The 20,861-nt window shown below is 36.6% G+C and overlaps 1 long non-coding RNA gene across 1 annotated transcript; it reads left to right on the plus strand.

The window, feature by feature from the left end:
* Positions 1–3,310: 3,310 nt before the first annotated feature.
* LOC107196696 lies at positions 3,311–7,832 on the plus strand. The gene is made up of 3 exons (XR_001518135.2): positions 3,311–3,583; positions 4,567–4,669; positions 6,572–7,832. It is a non-coding gene; the product is annotated as an uncharacterized LOC107196696 (long non-coding RNA).
* The last annotated feature ends 13,029 nt before the right edge of the window (positions 7,833–20,861 follow it).

Below are 20,861 nucleotides of genomic sequence, written 5' to 3' on the forward strand. Positions count from 1 at the left end.
CTGATACCAAAGCCAAACAAGGACACTACAAGAAAAGAAAATTACAGACCAATATCCTTGATGAATACAGATGCAAAAATCCTGAATAAAATATACACAAACCAAATTCAACAGTTCGTTAAAAGGATCATATACCATGATCAAGTTGGTTTTATTCCAGGGATACAAGGATGGTTCAACATCCATAGGTCAAATGTGATAAATCACATTTCCAAACCTAAGGATAAAAATTATATATAATCATCACAATAGATATAGGAAAAGTATTTGACAAAATTTAACATATTTTTATGATAAAAACTGTCAACAAATTAGGAAAGAAGGAACAAACCTCAGTGTAATAAAGGCCATATATAACAAGCCCACAGCTAACATCATACCCAGGAGTTAAAAACTGAATACTTTTCTTCTAAGAAACAAGACAAAGATGCCCACTTTCACCACTTCTATTCAATACAGTACTATAAGTCCTAACCAGAACAATTAGGCAAGAAAATAAATAAAGAGTCCAAACTGGAAAGGAAGAAGAAAAATTATCTCTCTTTCCAGATGAAATGATATTACATATATTAAAAAAAAAAAAACTAAAGACTCTACCAAAATATCTGTTAGAACAAATAAACAAATTCAGTAAAGTTGCAGGATACAAAATCAACATACAAAAATTAGTCCTTCTCTTAATACACCTGGCTGCTTATTTTCAGGTTCTGTGTTACCTACCGAAAAATGCCTTCCCTAACCATCCAGCATCAACCAGTACCTCATCCCACATGCAACACTCTCTGGCATGTGTTTTCTTCACAGAACTTTTCATCTAAAATTGTCATATTTACCTGTATCCTTATTTATTGTCTGTTTCTTGCTGCTAGAAAGTCAACTCCATGAAAGCATCAACCATGCCTGTATTGTCTACTACACATATTTGGCTTCAGTAAATATTTATGAAATAAACAGATGAATGCAATGTAGGCAGAAAGAAGCATATCAGTTTTGATGAGTTATCCAAGAGAACTCCAGGAACTCAATGGGCCATGAAGGACAAAGAGGGGTAAACCACTCAGAATCTGATTGAACTGACTCTCCTTCACTGCTTCACAGGGAAAGCTACCTCCCTCAACATCTGCAAAAGTCAAACAAGTTACCCAGAAAGCAACTGCTAACTTCTTATTGAATTTAATAACTTTATTTTTAAATAATCCCATGTAATGTGTATCACTTCTCAGTAGAAGCCGTAAGAACCAGTGCAAGGTTCACAGAGATTTTTCTAGTTGAGACCAACAGCGTCCCAGATAGACAGCTCCATGTCTAGAGTAAGGATGATCAGAAGCAGAGCTGCAGGTAACACTAACTAATGTTGATGTAAGAAGAAAAAAAAATCTGCTCCAAGCAAGGTTCTTTCCCATCTCTAAGTCTGAGGCCTAACCTAACAAAAGCACATGCAATGTGAAATCTCAGCTTTTGTGACTTAAATGCTGTAGCGTTTGCCTTACACACTTTTCGGCCTCTGTATCATGCTTTTGTTTCTGGGAATACTTACACGAAGAAGAGAAATTTAAGGCTTAATGTCTCTCCATTAGATATCCATACTCTCCAAGTTTTAAATCATTACTACTTGAAAATAGTTGCACCCCATGATCCCTAACACTATGTCATTTCAACCACAACCAAGTAGGATATCAAAGGGGATTCTATGTTCGGTTAGAATGAGATATGTTCAGAAAACCCTTAAGAAACAAAGATCCTTTTTCTATTCATGTGTTTAATAGTAATGAAAAAGAAAAAAAAAACTGGAAGAACAGCAAGAAGCACTTATTGGACAGTTGTTTTGGAACTAAGGGGCTGACAGGTCTTTCCCTCGTATGACAACGGGTGTTGAGACTCCTGTTTGTCAGACTAAGACTAAGACTGTGATACCTCTATACTTGAGGTAGTATGTCCTGAAAAAACCTCTAAGGCCAAGAAAAAACTTGGTAAATAAAAGAAGGAAAATATGCTGTCTAAAATATATAGAACTGCCTCAAAACGTAGATTGCACAGCTTATAGCAAATTAATTCATATGTGTGATAAACAGTGTCACAAATACATACTTATGGAAAATATTTTTTAATGTCTGGAAATCAAAAAGTACTCACACACATGTAAACATACACACTTTGTGGAAGGGAGGGGGATTTGCCACATATGTTACAAAAGGTTCAATCCTTATTATGTAAAAGTTTACAAATTAATAAGAAAAAGACTGCTATCGGAATAATAAATAAACGAACAATACGAAAAAAGCAATTGACAAAACAAGAAATTTGAATGTCTAGTATTTATTCATCTTTTATTCAACCAACAAATATTTATTGAGTATCAAGTATATGCCTGTCATTACACAAGACACCAGGTATATGGTGACGAGCAAAAAATAGCCCTGCTCTGCAAGAGCTCATAGTATAACATTAAACCTGACTCATAACCAAAGAAATTCAAATTAAAATGGTATTTTATCTATTAAATGCCTTCGACTTACAGTCTATTAAATTGGCAAGATACACTAAGAAGCTTAAAATTTTTCATATGCCTTGTCTTGGTATTTACATACCTGGGAATTTCCCCTAAGGGAGTAATCAGAAAGATGCAAACAGATTTATACACAAGGATGTTAAATGTGCTATTTACAACAGTGGAAGCTGGAAACCGCCTTAGTATTTAACCATCGGTAAGTTTTTCTAAAAATATTTAATGTCACTAGAAAATTCTCACCAAAAATGTAAGGCTGAAAAACTCATGATTCAAAACTGGGCATAGTGGTAACATGATATTGATGTGTGGATATGTGTATATTCTATATTCTGTGCCGTTAAAGAGTTAGTCTATCAAGAAAATAAAAAGCTTTTAAAATGAATGCTTTTGACAACAATGCCATCTTGAAAGTTAATTGCCAAATACACCGTGTAAACATGCTTTTTTAAATAGTCACAATTTGGCTATATTCTGGAGCATACTAGGGCTAAGAAAACGCACTTAACGGTGGAAGCAATACAAACCAATCCTCTTAATTGCTTGAGCAATAAAATGCTACTTTATTGTTTCAATTGTTTTTAAGGGAAGGTTCAAAGTTTACCTAGACACTCACCTCTGCTTTTATAAAAGAAACACAGCCTATAAAATCATTTAAAGCCCCAGACAACCGAGCTTGACTCAGGACTGGGATTTTGTTTTGCTCTGACTCACAAAGGTCCCCAGCCGACCCGCGGTCTGCAGATGGCAGCCTCCGGCGGGAAGCCCCGCAACTCCACTTCCTTCCTGGGGGAGGCACTTCGGGCCCTCGCCGGCATTTCAGAAACCTGTTCGAGCCTTTCCTTTACGGCTGAACGTTCTTATTTACTAAATATTTATTTAGCTCTCTGAGGACTCAGAACTAATCACTGCCACCTCTCTTTAATAATAAATGGTGAACTTCAAATGCGATGGAACTCAACCGACTAATCAGTGCTCGCCGGGAGGTGCAAAACTGCAACCCGCCAGTGGACATGAAAGACTGAACATTTCCTGTTCCAGCTCACGGCCGCCCAGAATAAACTTACACCAAGTGAGGTGATGTGGATGCGGCCGCCCCCCGCGCGCGCGGGCCGCGGGAGCCGGGCCTCCATCTGCCCACGGCCAGGCGGTCCGCCCCTTCCCCTTTCGCCCCGGGGACCCTCAAAGCCCTCCGCTCTGCCTGCTCCACAATCTGGGCTGCGGCTCCCTTGGGCTTTTAATGCTTCCTTTTAAACTCGCTGTTCAGTTGCAAACCAATTAGCCCTTTCCGTTTGCCCGGGCGAGCGGCGGAGAGCGGAGAGCGCCCCGCGCGCCCCGCTCCAGCGGCAACGCGTGGGCTCGGCACAGTGGGCTCCCGGGCCACCGCGCCTCCGCTCGTCTGAAGGGGGTCAGCACACCGGGCGGCATTTACGCCGGCGTTCCAGGCTTTGGTCTTCAAGGTCTTTTTTTTATTTTATTATTTACTAGAAAAGATAAGGGTCGCCCCTTTGATGGTTTCATTGTGTAATATGAAGTATAAGGGCCACCCCATACACTTGTATTCTCATCATCAAAGCAGCGCGGTCCCACCTTCATCCACTGCTGATCTGGAAATCCTATCCGGCCTTTGGAAATCTTGAAAGATTTTTGTCCCAGACACAGGGATAAAGATATTGAATATGTTAGGACATAACTCATATTAATATAAAATTTTATCCAAGATGTAATATGAACTCTGTATTGCCCATGCTGATGAAGGCATGAGCATTTGAAGTACAGCTGACTATAGTTTTCTGATAAGTCTTATTACAGCTTTAAATGAGAACGATATGCCCCCAAATTGTTCCATCTTTTGTATAATTATTTCATCTTTTGTGTAATGGAGACCAGATCTTAAGTGAAACTTGTTTTCATATTTAACGCATTTGTTACATTTTTAAACATGAATCATTTTAGAATAGGTTGATAGCAACATAGGGCTTAATATTAAAATGGCTTTGCCTCACTCACACAGACACCTGCCAATGTACTTTTAATTTAACCCGTTTGATCATCCCTAGGTGTGGAGAAAAGATTTGGAAGCGCTTGTTCTTCAACCGCTCTCTTAAAACAACACAGCGGGTATTTCAGTGATGAGCTTCGAGTGCCCCACTGTGGATGAAGGTGAGCACTACAATTTCTTTCTTAACAGGTGAGTCCGTCGCTGCCGCTGCTTTGGGAACCGTGTACTTAGTTTTTCACCTCTGCCCGCCTTCAGGTCGGATGTTACTTTTCCATTAACATCTGTGAGTTGAATCTCACTCCTTTCCTTCCACGGAAACATAAATATTTGTTGGAAGAAATGAACGTATGAATCCATTTATCGCCACTCCTACCAAAGTCTTCCAGCTGATAAAAGGCGGAATATTAATTTTCTCACAAAACCCATAGCTGTGTTAGGCCCCATTCTAATATCAAGGAGCAGAGAGAATGAAAGAAGCAGCACAAATAGGTGTTATCTCATGTGCCAGCTCTCAACAATTGGCAGTGGCTGCCACAGAAGGATACTGAGGCCAAGTGTGGGCTCAAAGGGAATGTGATGCGTGAGCAGGTACAGAAAGGAAGTTAATCATTCTGTGCCCTGGGAGCTGAAACCCGTATTGTTGATCTATAACAGTGCTAGCCATTGGCTGATAGACATGGAGTTGGTCTGTTTGTTTGTTTGTTTGTTTGTTTGTTTGTTTTTACTTGCTTACTTATTTACTTACTTTTTAGGCGAGGCAACCCTTGGTTGGCCTCACAGATTGCAACGACCTTGTCAGCTTACAATCCCTTATCTTTTTTATTTTTTACACTCACAGCACCTGGTCTTCCTTGGTGGTCTCCCATCCAAGTACTAACCAGGCCCTACCCCGCTTAGCTTCTGAAATCAGACAAATCAGGCTTGTTCAGGGTAGCATAGCAATAGACAGTTTATTTACTTTATATTTTGTTTTCATCTCAAAAGTCAAAACAGTATATTCATCACATCTCTTTAATCTTGCCAAACAATAAATCTCATTTTTATTTATGTGACAATAAATTAACAAGCTCTCCATCTAATTATTGCTATTGCCTCTAAGCTGGTTTTCCAGATGCTGTTCTAGTCCTTCACATACTGTTCTAGTCCTTAAACTTACTTTGGTCTGTGTGCCTCTCTGTGCTGGTGTTCCCTCTATCATGCAGCTCATAAGTAAGAACAAGTGGAGGGTGATATTAACAATTACGGTGGCATAAACTGAGGCTATCCAGAGCAAATCAGGACATATGGTCACCCTACTTGTAAATTCTAATGTGATGAACAACTAAGTAAGCACACACCTGATAAGCTCACATCTCAGAGACTTCACCTCAGTAAATTGTTCTTCAGAAAAATGTCTGTGCTGCCCACTCATTCACTCTTGTTTGCTCAACAGCAGGTATGTCTAACTACAAATCTCAGACTCTGTGCAAGCTTCCAGCTAACTCCTGTAGGAAACTTACAGATCTACCACAGAAAGTTGTTGGCTACCAGACCCGCAGAAGTTGAGTAAAGAGTTGACATTTTTAGTACCCAAAAGCCCAAAACAGGCATGCTTCCACTTTACACAACTGATATGTCCCTGAAAAAGTATATATCAGGTGAATGACTTTTTTAAATCACTGGAGAAACTGGCTAAATAATAAAACCTTGGAGTGAACCTCCCAGGAAAAAAGAAATTAAACTCCTTTTAAAATGAAAATAATTTACTGTTTTATAAATCTGGATTTTTGTAGAATTGGTTTTCTTAAAGCAGAAAGTATGGCCTAGAACTCTGGTTTCCCTCCAAGAGGATGAACCGTTATCTGAATCATATATTCAAATTGTACTCTAAATGGAGATATTTCATTAGAATGTATTTAGCTGCAAGTGACCAAACCCCATGTCTGTTTTATACAATGAAGGTGATGCATTGGCTCATATAACTGAAAATTCCAGCTCAAACTTGAAACAAGATTTGATCCAGAAGCTGAAATACTGTCACCAAAGTGCCAGTTTTTTCACATTATTCTGCTTAATCTTCCCAGGTATTGGCTTCATCCGGAAAGTGGATTAATGAATTCCCCCAACATTATCATAGCTGCATGAAAGAGGTAACTCAATGTTCTCTAAGAAGGAATAACAAATGAAAATGGCCAAGTTGTTTGATTCAAGATATTTTTTCATGAAATAATCTATAAAATGAGCAGTAGTTAAGAAATAAAAGCTTTCTTTGTGTGAGCCTGTTGAGGTCCATGGTGAAGGAACCTATCCTCCTTCACCATGCTGTTGCACTGTATTTTTGCTACTTCACTGTATTTAGTGTATTAGTCATGGGAGGCTGTGGTGAATCCCAACACTTACCCCAGGCTTCACAGATTACACCAAACTCTTAGTGGTAGGAGAAACCTTAGAGAGCACTCAGTCCTGCCTCTTCAGTGTACTGGGCACGTAATTAAGACCCAGAGACAGGACATGAATATAAACTTCCTTTTATGAAGAGACACTTCAAAATTTGAATGGGGATCAAGCCTCTGCATGCCCAGACGTGTTTATTTGTCAAGAAATAGCTCCTGCAAATAGAAGTCTTAGCTAGAACTTCAACCACTCCAGACCAACGAGACCCCCGATGAATACTCTAATGCAATTTCAGGAAGCAAGTTGATTCTGATACATACAGCTTTTTCTTGGCCTAATATAGTGTCTTCTGAATTGAGATACATGTACATCGAAGGATACATTATATACTGTAGGGAAAGGAAATATAATTGGTATATCAAGCTGGTGATTTCACCCAGATTATTGTTTAGGATGAGACTATAGTTTTATCATTGGTATTCTACCTATGCAATTCTTTTTTAACTTTTAAGTATAGGATTTAGAAATACCTATGAACATTCTACATAGTCAACATGATGCTTGAAAGAAAATTTTACACACTGCTGTATTCACAGAAAAGCTTTGAAAACTCCAGATATGTATGAAGATTTAAGAGAAAAATTTTCTAAAGCTTTAAAGACTGTTAGTCTCATTAATGTCAAGCCATTGACTTCTTTGCTTTTTTCTTTAACTTTTTAAAGAAATGGAGCTCATTGGCTTTCACTCAGTAATGTTCACACTTCTCTATTTGTTTTGCAAGAAACTTCAAGCCTCTTCTGTATGTAACCTTTCAACTGACATATTATATGCATGATGTGTACTGTTGTTAAAAAATAATTGCTCATTTGAACATTTAAAATTTAACCTTCTGTGGCAAGTTTCCATTCCATATGCAAGATAAAGTGAACGGGAAGATCATTAAACTGAAGCTATGAGGAACACTGCTTGATCATGGTGAAGTTTTATTATCTTAATTACCTTGTTTAAATTCTGCTGATAAACTAATTGTAAATATTTTAAGCCTTATTAAAGAGACACTTGGAAAAAGGTCTCAGATTTCTGCTTCTGGCAGAAAGACAGGCTAAATATTCTGAAAGGTCCTCCTGCCACAAAGCAAGTAGATCTTGGATAAGCCATCCTTTATTGCATTTCTGAATTTGTAAGAACAGGAGAAAATTTTCAGGATACTCTCTCTAAAAATAAATATGCAAGACAATGAGCAGTAATAAAAAAAAAAAAAAAAAAAGGTGGACTGGCCTAAGGACAAAAGCAAATATCAGAGCTGTGATAGCTGGTCTAAGTCTTGGGTACAAGCAAGTATAAGAGTTGAACCTGAGAGTCCCACATTAAGCTGATATTCTCAAAGGGAACTCAGCTGTTCCAGGTCAGGAGTCTCCCTGTTTCCTAGCAAAAGCAAAGATGTTTTTGGAGAAAAAATATGTTTTCTGGAAAAAACCATCCCCATGGTATTCCCACAAGATTCTCCCAGATGAAGGGCTAGCAAATATTAGGTCAAAACCAAAAGCAGAAAATACACATGGAAAGTGTCATCATCATTCTTACAAATCATCAGTAACTATAAACAGATTAAAGTCCCAGAGGAATTCATATTTTGAAATTGTCATATACAGAATGTAATTGCTATATATAAACTTTAAATAATTAACAATGTGTTCACAAAAAAGAATAATCATTAAGAGACTGTCAAAAATATCCTGCAGATTTGAAAAATAATAACAAAAATGTTGAAAAAGAAAATTTAACAGATGGCTTAGATTGAAGATTAGAAGTGAATGAAGAGAGAATTAGTGAACTGGAAGATATATCTGGGGAGGTGGAGAGGAGGAATCCAGGATCCTCTATAGAGAAAAAGTAACATGTAAATTAAGATAGATTGAAAGACGTGGAAGGACAGAATAAAAGACTTTAATATACATCCAGTCAGAGTCCTAGAGAAGAGAATAGAGAGAATGGAGGCACTGCAATATTGGAGGAGAAAATGATCAAGAATTTTTTATAATTGATGAAATATATACTTACAGGTAAAGGACATCAATATATAACAAGCAAGATAGATAAGAAGAAATTCACAAGATAGACGTTGTGAAATTGCAGGACCACAAAAGACAAAAAAGTAGATTTTAAAAACAATTTGAAAGAAAAAGAATGATGATTAGTCTCAGCAGTAACAATAGAATGCAAAAGAAAAGAGAATAGTAACTTCAAAGTGTTTAGTTGGTTAAAAAACTTAACTAAAAACTAGATTTTAAAAAAGGCAAGGGGAGGAAAGAAGCAAGAGTGAAACAGATATGAGAAATTTTACATCGATAGAAACAAGTCCAAATATATCAATAGTCGCAAAAAATGTAAATGAATTAAACACCAGTCAAAAGAAAAATAGCCGTTTTAAAAAAATTCTAGCTATACAGGCTGTACTAGTCACATCTAAAATACAAAACTTTATATAGGATAAAAGTACAGAGATTAAAAAAGAAATACCAAACAAATAGCAAAATAATGCAGAGATCACAACATATTAATATTAGATAAAATGCAACATAAGATAAAAAGCATTATTGGTAATAGAAAAGGCTGCTGTGTAACAATAAAAGTTCAATTTACTATGTGAGCATAATAATTTTTAACTTGGATGCACATAATAAAATTGCCTCAAAATTATTGTAGGATATTTTGGCACACCCCTAGTAATTAATTAATTATTAATGGTTTAGAAGAAGTAAATTAATACAGATAAAGAAAGTTTAGGGAGGTGAACACACAGTGTAAATATATATATGCCTTACTGTTAAAGCGTACAGCTGAAACTTATTGGATTTCGTTAACCAATGTCACCATAAAAATATTAATTAATTAAAAAATAATAATAAGTAAGTAAATTCTTTGCTACAAAAAAAGGAATATTTAAAGTACATATATAACGAGATTGCTGTAATTAACATTTATGTTTAGGTACCTAACAACTAAAAAATGCACATTCTTCTCAAGCTCACCAGCACTGTTTCCAAAAATTGACCACTTGGCCGTAAAGCAAGTCTTGACTCATCTCAAAGAATCACTATCATAAAGTCTATATCCTCCAAAAACCGCAAGGTTGAAATGTTAAAGGACAACAATACAAATCTGATGGAAGACATCGAGACACACATTCAACAAGTCCTATGAATCCTAATCAGAATAACTACAAGGAAAAGCATAACCAGCAAGTTAGAGTAAAAGATCTGAAAACCAAACGGAGCAAATTGTAAAAGCATTCAGAAAGAAAAGACATATTATCTTCAAAGAGGCCACAGTAAGATGAATAGCCATCTTCTCAACAGAAACCATAAAAGTCAGAAGAGTATATGCTAAAAAATAAATAAAATAACAGTAAGCTAGAGTTTCATATTCACCAAAAATATCCTTCACAGATAAAAGCAAAATACAGTTTCAGACATACAAAAAATTAGTGAATTCGTACCTAGCAGATCTACAATAATGGAAAAGATATAAGGTGTTCTTCAGGCAGGAAGACAAATAATCTCAGAAGGAAGCTCAAAGATGCAAAAAAAAAATGAGGAACAGAGAAGATAATACATGGGTAAATATAAATGAATATTTACTATATAAAATAAGAATATGCCCTTATGGGAAAATAAATATGATTATATATTGTTACAAAAATATTTATATATATGTATATGTACATAAGTTAGTGTATACACATATATTCCTTTGCTCTGTCAACTGAGAGGACCTAAAAAAACAAAAAAAAACACACAAAAAAAATGAAAAAACACCTGAATAGCAATGAACACATCTAGCACCCCGATCTTGATGTCTAATGTCAATCTCCAATAAAAAGAACAAGGGCTTCTTGGAGAAATGGCTGACTAGGTAAGGCTATATGTGAGGACACATCAAGAAGGTGGCTATCTGCAAGCCAAGGAGATAGGCCTCAGGAGAAACCAAGCCTAACAACACTTTGATCTTGGACTTCCAGCACCAGAGCTATGAGAAAATAAGTCTCTATCGTTTAAGCTACCCAAACTGTGGTATTTTGTCATGATAGCCCTAGCAGACTAAGATGTAGCTCATCAAGCATGTGCCATTACTTTTGGTTTTACGTATTTCTGTGGATGTTCCTATTAAAGAATTCACCAAAACTCATGTCATTTGGCCTCCTCACCCCTTATATTCTGCCATTTGTTTGATACAATCATCTCTTGTGTGTGGCTTGTCTTGCGTGTGGTATGTCTCCAAAGCCCCCTAGAAATTCAGGGTTGGTTTCTGCTGCATCTATTTGACTAGCTCATTTTGCAAGTTTCTGAGTCGATGTAGACCATCACAAAGCCTGTTTGGCCAAGGGACAGAAATCAATAAGGAGAGAGACAGCAGGAACGACAGGGGTTGGGTTCAGAAACATTGCCACACAGTGCGCTGGCTTTGTTGAGCTTCATGGCACCGGCCCATGTTCTGTAAACTTTTCATCTGCACATAAATTGCATTTCACAGTGATACTAAAAGGGTGGGTTACTGATGCTGCATGTGGGAGGTATGTGCACAAATCCTGTTATCAGATAATAGGATTACCATGCATGCCTCCTGAGCATGCTTTGAAAGTTTACTCCTAAATCTACATATACAGCCAGGGGCCAACCATTTTGTTGTACGACAAATAAAATTGCTGCCAAGTCATTTTTAAAGCCATTATTATTTTCTTCATAATTTCTGTCAACGTTTTTGAGTTGAGCTGCAACAACAGCCATATCAAAGTGAGCATTTCCTTCTTCCCTCCACATCCACCAGCCACACCCCCACTCACACAAGTAACAACAAAATTGTTTCTTACTTAAGTGTTTGTTCCGAAGACCACTGGAAATTATAGGCCTTGCGGAAACTAAAAAAAAAAAATCAATAGAAAGGAAAATGCCAGATATTTTAGCAATAGAGATGAGGCATCTTCTTTAAAACATAACCAAAACGTTATTTTAAATAGTCATTTATCATACAGGTTATCATTGGCTTTGATTTGACCCTTTCACTTAGTCTTAAATTATGGATAGCACAAATTCAGTTTTAAAAATTTCAGAAATTGTATGTGCATGACTTCTGCCCTCTTGTGGCTAGGAAGCCCTCAAACTGTTCTCCAGCTTCACTACGCTGAAGAAATTGTGCATGGGGAAAACAGAGCCATGATCTCAGAGCTGTGGTGGTGGTTGAGCAAAGTCCCTGAATCAACAATCGGATTGCCCTGATCTACCAAAGATTCTTCTCTCAAATGTGAATTTATTTATTTGGAAATTATTCAAGGGATACAAATAAATCTCATTTATATGTCCATTTAATGAATCATTTTTACTGTAAATTCTTTAACAAAAAATACAAAATTATAATAAATATACAATTTAGTGAGTGATATATCTGTTTCAGGTAACATATGAACACTTGAAATCTAGAGTATGCTAAAATATCTAGGTTGTACCATTACTTCCTGTGCAAGATGAGTCTAAGGAGAAATTGTGAAGTGCATAACATTTTATTCAGTGCCAACACCATAACACCCTTTTTTGTATCCATTTGACACCCTCATGTGACCCTGTGACTGGAGGGAGCCTCTCCTTCAGCTGCCCTTGTCTGTTTCAGATTATTTCCACTCATCTTTCTTTTCCCACCGGCCCTGAATCTCATGGCCTCAGGGTTTTACTGTAAATCTATGTCGTAAAAGAAAATCCCATTCCATACCCCTTAGAGGTGTCACACTGTTGTAATCACCAATGTAGGTGAGAATTCAATTAAGTTTTGCAGCTCACACCTTCTTGACCTTGGCCAAATCCTGAAAATGCCCTGACCCTTACCCCTCCCCTAACAACTCTCTTGAATTTTATGGTAATCATCTCCCTGCTTTACTTTATAGTTTTACTACCCAAATATGAATTTCTAACCAATTTAATTTAGTTTTGGCTACTTTCGAAATTTATTTAAATAGGATATTTAGAAAGTAGGGTTTTGGATTTTTGGTTTTGGTTTTGGTTTTTTTTTGGATCTAGCTTCCTTCACTTAAAATCATATACATGAAATTCACCTGTGTGCTTTTGTGTTCTTGTTCCTTCATGTTTTTCTTGATGTATGGCACCGTATTTTTATGAATATACTATAATTTATTTATCTCTTCTTTTGTTAATGGTTATTTGGCTTGTTTCCAATTGGGGGCTATTTCAATCAATCCTGCTATAACTATTCTTGTACGTGTTTCCTGGTGAACATAAGCATGTGCTTCTTTAGGGTACATACTTATGAGAGGAATTTCTGGGTCATAGGACATGCAAATCTACATCTTTAATGGGTAATGTCGAACAGTTTTCTAGAATGGTTGAATCAGTTTACCTCCATCCACTTCAACTGCAGTATATGAAAGTTGCTATTGCTCTACACCTTTGCCAACATTTCTTACAGTTACAATTTAAATTTTATACAATATATCTTTGTATACATCATTGTGGTTTTAGTTTGCACGATCTTGACTATGTACTGATGAGTCTGAATTCCTTTACCTATGTTTATTGACTATTTGGACTCCTCTTTGTGAATTATCTATTCAAGTGTTTTTCATTTTTCTATTGGGGTGTCTGGTTTTTTCCTTATTTAATTATAGAAGTTCTTTTTTATATTTCGATGTAACCCCTTTGTCTGTTAAGTGTGTTGTGTTTTCTCCTCTCTGTGACTTTCTTTTTCCTTCTCCTATGTGTCTTAATTTGTCTTCTGACACACGTAGTAAAATTTAGCATCTTTTTTCTTTTGCCTTATTTTAAAATATTTTCCTTATCTCATGAGCAAAAAGATATTCTCCTAGATTAACTGCAAAAGCTTTATTGTTTTGCATTTGACGCTGAGATTTACTTTCTACTGAAAATTAACTTTTGTCACATCATTGATTATTGGTTCGATGTCTTTCTTTCTTTCTCTTTTTTTCTTTCTTTCTTTCTTTTCTTTCTTTCTTTCTTTCTTCTTTCTTTCTTTCTTTCTTTATTTCTTCCTTTCTTTCTTTCTTTCTAATTTTTTTGGGTTTTTTGTTTGTTTTGTTTTGGGGGATAGTTGTTGAATTATCAGATCCATAAACGTTTATTAAGTTGCCTTTATTTTCTTTCATTAAGTTTTATAGTTTTCTTCACAAAGGACTTGCACCTTTTTTTTTTTAGATTCATACCTAGGTACAGGACTTCTTATGCTATTTTGAATAGTATCTTTCATTTCCTTTTCTAAGTATTGGTTGCTGGTCTATAGAAATGTAATTCATTTTTATATTAATTTTGTATCCACTGTTCAATTTGGTCATAAATTTGAATAATGTATTCACAATTCTTTTGGATTTTATATGTCAGAATCATATCGTCTTTATATAATGACAGCTTTTTCTTCCTTTCCAATCCTTACAATTCTTACTTCTTTTTCTTATGTAACTGATTGGACTGAGACTTAGCTAAAACTCTAAGTGGAAATAATAATAGTGGCTATCCTTATGTTTTTCCTGATTGTCTCATTTGTAACCATGAGATTTTAATTTATGGAGGTGACAAAGTGATGATATGGAGAGGTTAATGCCATTGAAAGAATGGCATTACTTATATTTCCTGAGAGAAAGGGCCACACCACATCACACAGGATCTCATGAGGACCATGTTAGAGAGGAGGCAGACTAGGAGGAAGGGAAAAGACTAAGCCCAGGGCCCTTTCTGGAGTGTTCATGGGAAATGCAGGGCAGAGGAAACAGTTTAGGATTAGCTAATTTGAATAATAAATGTTGGGCTTTGTGCTAGGTAGTCTCTAGCTGCCTGGCTCCTGACACTGGGATGATTTAAACCGGAGGAAATATTGGCTTAGTGTGTGAGAGTTAAATAAAGCAGGTGATTGACTTGCACTTAAGAGGCATGCTCCCAAGTAAGTTATTTACTCATTCTAGGAATTATCTAGCCCTGGGAGGCCAGCCCGTCTTCAGCTAGCAAGATTTTTAAGATGTCAAAACATCATAAGATATAGAAAATTAAAAACATGATTAATATACTGATCTCAAAGAAACTTCCAATGTTCCATTAGTTCTCTGTTTTGTGTTTTGTTTTCAGATGTCCCTTATCTTTAAAAAGTTCTTTTCTAATCCTAGTTTGCCAGCACTATCTTTTCCGAAATATGAACAGGTGTTAAATTTTATCAACTGAGATTATATGACTTTCTTCATATAATCTGTCAAAATAAATATTTACATTCTTTGAACTTTTAATATTAAGATATATTTTTATTTCCTAAAATAAACCCAGTTTGGTCACGATGTATTTTTTTAATATGTTGTTGGATTTGGTTTGCTAACATTTTGTTAGAAGTTTTGCAACTATATTCATAAGTGAAATTAGTCTGTATTTTTCCCTTTTTTGTGTGTGCAGTCTCTAGTAAATATTAGTACAAGATTATGCTGCCTCCTGAAATTAGCCGAAAAGTTTACCTTTTCCTATTATATCAAGAAAAAGTCCATAGAATGTTAACATTTTTTCCCTTTGTTTGGTATAACTCTCCAGTTAAGCCAATCAGGCCTTTGCAGAAAGAGCTTTATTTAAGGGCTTTATTTCCTTCATAGTTATAGAGGTATTTAGGTTTTCTACGTTTTCTTATGTCAGTTTTGGTATTTGCTATTTTTTTTTAGGAGTATGAATATTTCATTTAAATTTTCAATTTTTTGGTATAAGATTATTTATATTATCCTCTTATAATTATTTATATATTAATTATTGATTATGTGTTCCTCCTCTCTTTTTTTCTTGGTAAGTCCCACCAGAAGTTATTCAATTTTATTAGTCTTTTCAAATAACTATATTTTGGCTTTGTTAACCTTTTTTATTGAATGTTTGTTTTCTGTTTCATTAGTTCATGTTCTCATCTGCTTTATTTCCTGACTTCTAATTTATGTGGATTCATTTGTCAAACTTCTTGAGATTGTTATATGGCTAAGTAGTCCTTAGCTTTTTTTTCCTTCTTAATATATACATTTAAGGCAATACATTTTCTACTAAGTACTGGACTAACCCTATCTTAAGAGATTAATTTGTAGCATTTCCTGTATTCCATAGGTAAAAATATTTTCTAATTTCTGTTGTCATTTCTTCTTAGACCTATGGGTTATTTAGATGTATATTGATTAAATTCTAAATCTATGGGGATTTTTATGTTTTTGTTGTTGATTTCTAGCATTAATACACTGGTAGAGAACATATTCTATATGATTTCAGTTCTTTTAAATTTCTTATGACTTTATTTACAACTCAATTTTTGTAAATATTCTGCATGACTCTGTCAAGTGCAATGTGCAGCTATTGTGAAATACTCTTTATATGTCTATTTGGTCAAATGTGTGAAGCATATTTTTCAAATCATTTATATACATACTGATTTTTTTTTTTTTGTCTCCTTGCATTATCAATGACTGAAAAAGATATATTGAAATCTTCCCTATAATGTAGGAGGATGCAAGAGAATTAAAAATGTTAAATCAAGCTACATTTAGAGATTGCAATATGCTGATCAGCCCTGCAGCCAGGCCAGGAGGACACCTGCACAGCAAAGGAAGATTTCTGCTGAGATTGCTAACAACCCATTTCCCCCACACCTGTGAAGGGGAAACAGGAAAAACAAGAGTCTAAGTGGCTGCTCTACACAAAATAAAATCATTCATTCCCTATGGCTAAAACCATGGGGAACCTATGGATTAAAGGCTGGGAACTACCAGCAGGCCTTTCACACTACATATTCTTATCTTTTCACTGACTCTTACCCTTCCTCACTATATGTCCATATCAAAGGAAATGGGTTAACAAAGTCTTTTAAACTGTAACTCACAGGAACTAAAGAATGATATATAAACTGAATTCCCCGAGCACTCAGTGTCTCTCTCACTGTCCTAGTTAGTCTCTCTTAGTTCCTCTCACTGTCCGCTTCTGAGAAGAGACCACACTCTATCTGTGGAGTGTTACCCTTTTCTAATAAACTTTCCTTTTGACTCTAACTTTGGCGTGTATGTTGAATTCTTTCTACACTCTCTGCCAAAGGGCCCTCTTCTCTCGGTGCAGGGCTTGGTCTTTCCCACAACTCAGGGAAACTTGCCCTTTCCTGCATCACCTATGTTGGTAAATTTGTTTCTCCTTATAGTTCTGAATGTGTTTTCTCTATGTATGTTGCTGTTGTAATATTAAAAGCATGTAAATATAGAATTACCGTATCTTCCTGGTAAGTTTAACCTATTATGATTATGAAGTAAAGCCCTTTGACTCTAGTAATGCTTTTTGCTTAAGTTCTGTTTTGTCTAATACTAATCTGCTATTCCAGTTTTAAAATAAATCAAGCAGGGGAGTAATATTTTACTTTCTGCCTTTCTGTATCCTTATTATCTTTTTCGTTTAGGTATATTGCTTGAAAAATATATGTACATATATATCTTTAATTTTTTAACTAAAACATTTAGTCCATTTACATTTAATGTAATTACTATTGTCTTTGGGGTTATATTTACCATCTACTGTGTGCTTTCTATTTGTCTACCAGCTCTATGTTCTTATTTCTTTCTCTCCCCTTTCTTTATTGTGTAGTGAATTTTGGTGTTTGTCATTTCCCTATTAGTTTGAATGATATAACATTCTTTTAGATTTTTATATTTAGACACTTTTTAAATTTTTTTTAGTAATTACCTTGAATTTACAAAATAGATTAAACTTACAAAATCTAATGTAAATTGAAAAATTATTTGTAGAAATAATATAAGGCCAACAGTAGGGTTATAATCTTCCAGGTGTTACTTTATTTGCTTCATTCACTGTCACCTGGAGGCAGTAACAGTCAGGTCACCTTGTTTGGGATTTTCTGTGCTCCTCATATGACTGGAAAACTGTAGACCAAACAAGATCTGATTTACTTCTGCTTCATGTTCCTAGTCCAAGGAATAGGGAGACTGTTATTTATCAGGACGCACACCCTTTTGTATGCCCTGGATTCTAATTCCGATTCCCCCTACCCCCATACCCTCTTGCTCAGCTCAGCCTCAGGGCTGCCTCCTCTGAATCAGCAGCAAAAGTGATCAAATGATATATCTACATTCTGAGCTCCTATCTTCTGCCAGATCTCAGTCTAGTAATAGTTCACTATGTTTGCCCTTTGATGCTATCACATAGTGATTTGTAATAACTATATATTTACGTTCCCATTTCTGGCACATAGCTCCTAAAACTCTTGGAATTTCCTAAATGATGAGAGCAGGAAAGGTGTCCATTGTTATGTTAATGAGGCGGCTTTTGGACTGCACCTAAGGATGGGAGCTGGTTGCCAAAGGAACTAACCACATGTTTAGAGAGTGGAAACTTTCAGTCCCACCCACCCTTAACCTCCGGGGAGGGGAGTGGGGCTGAAAGTTGAGTTAATTGCTCATTTCCATTGATTTAATCAATCAATCAACATTACACGTATGACTGAAGAAGCCTCCATAAAACCCCGAAAGGACAGGGTTCAGGTTGCTTCTGAGTTGATGAACAGAGGGAGGTGCTGGGAGAATGGTGTGCCTGGAGAGAACGTGGAGGCCCCATGCCCTTTCCCATACCTTGCCTTGTGCATCTCTTCTGATGTAAGACAGGGCAAGTTTTCCCGAGTCTCACTACACTGAGAGAGAAAGGGTCCTTGACTGAGCTCAGGAAAGAATTCAAATGTATGCCCGAGTTAGAGTCAAAAGGAAAGTTTATTAGAGAAGGGATAAGCTCCGTAGACAAGGAGTGGTCTCTCTGAGGCAAAGTAAGAGAGCCTGAGAGACTCAGAGGGAGACAGAAAAACAGACAATGAGAGGGACCCCAAGTGTGTGGGGAATTCAGTTTATATATCATTCTTAGTTTATAGAAATTACAGTATAAAGACTTTGTTTACCTATTTTCCTTTGATGATAAGGGCATACAGTGTGAAAGATAAGAATATGTACTGTGAAAAGCCTGCCGGCAATTCCCAACCTTTGATCCATATAGGTTCCCTAGGTTTTGGCCATGGGGAAGGAATGATTTTATCTTGTGTAGGGCCTGACTTAAAGACTCTGTTTCCCTATTTTCCCTTAAGGGTATGGGTTAATGGTTTGTTAGTAATCTCAGCAGAAATGTTACTTTATTCTACAGGTTTCCTCATGGTCTGGCCATAGGGCCGGGTCAGCATATTGCAGTATCTGAATATAGCTTGATTTAATTTTTAGTTCTCTTGCCTCCTCCCATTACTTACAACTGGCTGTTCCTGAGTTATATATTTTTATGATAAACCAGTAATCTAGTAAGTAAAATATTTCTCTGAGTTCTGTGAGCTGCTCTAGTAAATTAATCAAACCCAAAGTGAAGGTCCTTGGACCTCTAATCTGTAACCTGTCAGAAGCACAGAACCTAGACTTGTGATTTGCATCTGAATTGAAGGTCGTGGGGTTGGGGTGGAGGGACAGTCTTTTAGGACTAAGCCCTTAACCTATGAGATCTGACACTGTCTCCAGGTAGAGAGTCAGAATTAAGTTGAATTGTCAGACATCCAGGTGGTGTCACAGAATTCCTCGGTGGTGTGGGAACCCCACCGCCAGCACCACCACCAAGAATTAGTATTGCTGACCAGAATCTTTAGATGCTTTTTAGAAAAAAATTTAATATATTCCATTCAGCTCTTTCACTCCAATGCCTTAGACATTACCACTTGTTCCTGCCCCTGAGGTTCCTGAAGCTCCTTATAACCTGATTACCCATTTAACCAGTACTTATTGAGAGCCTACTATGTGCCTGGCCTTGTTCTACGCTCTGGAAATTCAGCGGCAAAGCCTTACTCTCAGAGTTGACATTCAGTTGGAGAAAGAGATGATAAAGAAGTAAACATGTCTGAGTAGAATGAAGGAGTGAATGATACAAAATCCTGGGGAAGAGATTTTTTGACAAGCAAACAAAGCAAGTTCAAAGGTCCTGAGGCAGGAGAATGATTGGTGTGTGGTATAACAGCAGGGAGGGCAGACTGGTTAGATGAGGGTAAGAGAGATGAGGTCAGAGTAGCTAAGGCCAGATGGTGTAGGGCCTGGTAGGGTTTTATTCCAGGTGTAATAAAAAGCTCTTGGTGTATTTTGAGCAAGAGAGATACTTGAATTGACTTGTATTTGTACTAAATTGCTCTAGCAGCTTTATGGAAAATAGACTGCGGATCTTTTCTCTGATTCTGATTTAACAAACTCCAACAAATTCATTTTCCCTCCTAAATTAGCTGCAGTTGTAAAACAAAAACAAAACAAAACAAAAATACTAACTAATATAACTAGAGAGGGGACTGCAGAGAAATGAGAGGTGTTTCATCAGATTTTATGAAAGACAGTGAAGAGCCCTATTCATATTCCAAACTAGGGAAATAGTGGCCCTGGGTATGTAGGACTCCAGCCCTGCTCTCCTGGGTCTGGCCTCCCCAGGTAGCTGCTCCTTATTTGATACAGCCACGCCTACAACAAGAGACCTGAGGTAGGTGCTGCAGCCTCAGCCTCAGGCTGTTCTGAGAATCAGACACTCCCCTGAAACAATCGAGGTCCTGTTTTCAACCTAGATCACCAGTCTTGATTTCTCCCTTCTTCATCCCCAAGAGGGGACTCTGGTGTCCTCTGCTACCCATTGCTTCAGTTGAGGTCACCTCTGTCACCTGAGATGTCCTCAGAATGGAAAGAGATCAGGCAAGGATAAAGTGGTTACAGATTGCACAAAATAGGTAATCACTAAGTAGTTGGATACCCACTCAATCTCACTGCCTCAGAGACAGCACAGTAATGGGCTGGCAAAAAAACACTTCATAGGGCAGTTTTCCAACCACTCTTGAAAAATGAAGTAGAAATAAAGCAATTATGGCATAAGTAGGAAAGCAAATGCTCATGGTAAAAACTCTAAAGAAAAT

The sequence above is a fragment of the Pteropus alecto genome, unplaced genomic scaffold, assembly GCF_000325575.1.
Source record: "Pteropus alecto unplaced genomic scaffold, ASM32557v1 scaffold88, whole genome shotgun sequence".
Taxonomy (NCBI): Eukaryota; Metazoa; Chordata; class Mammalia; order Chiroptera; family Pteropodidae; genus Pteropus; species Pteropus alecto.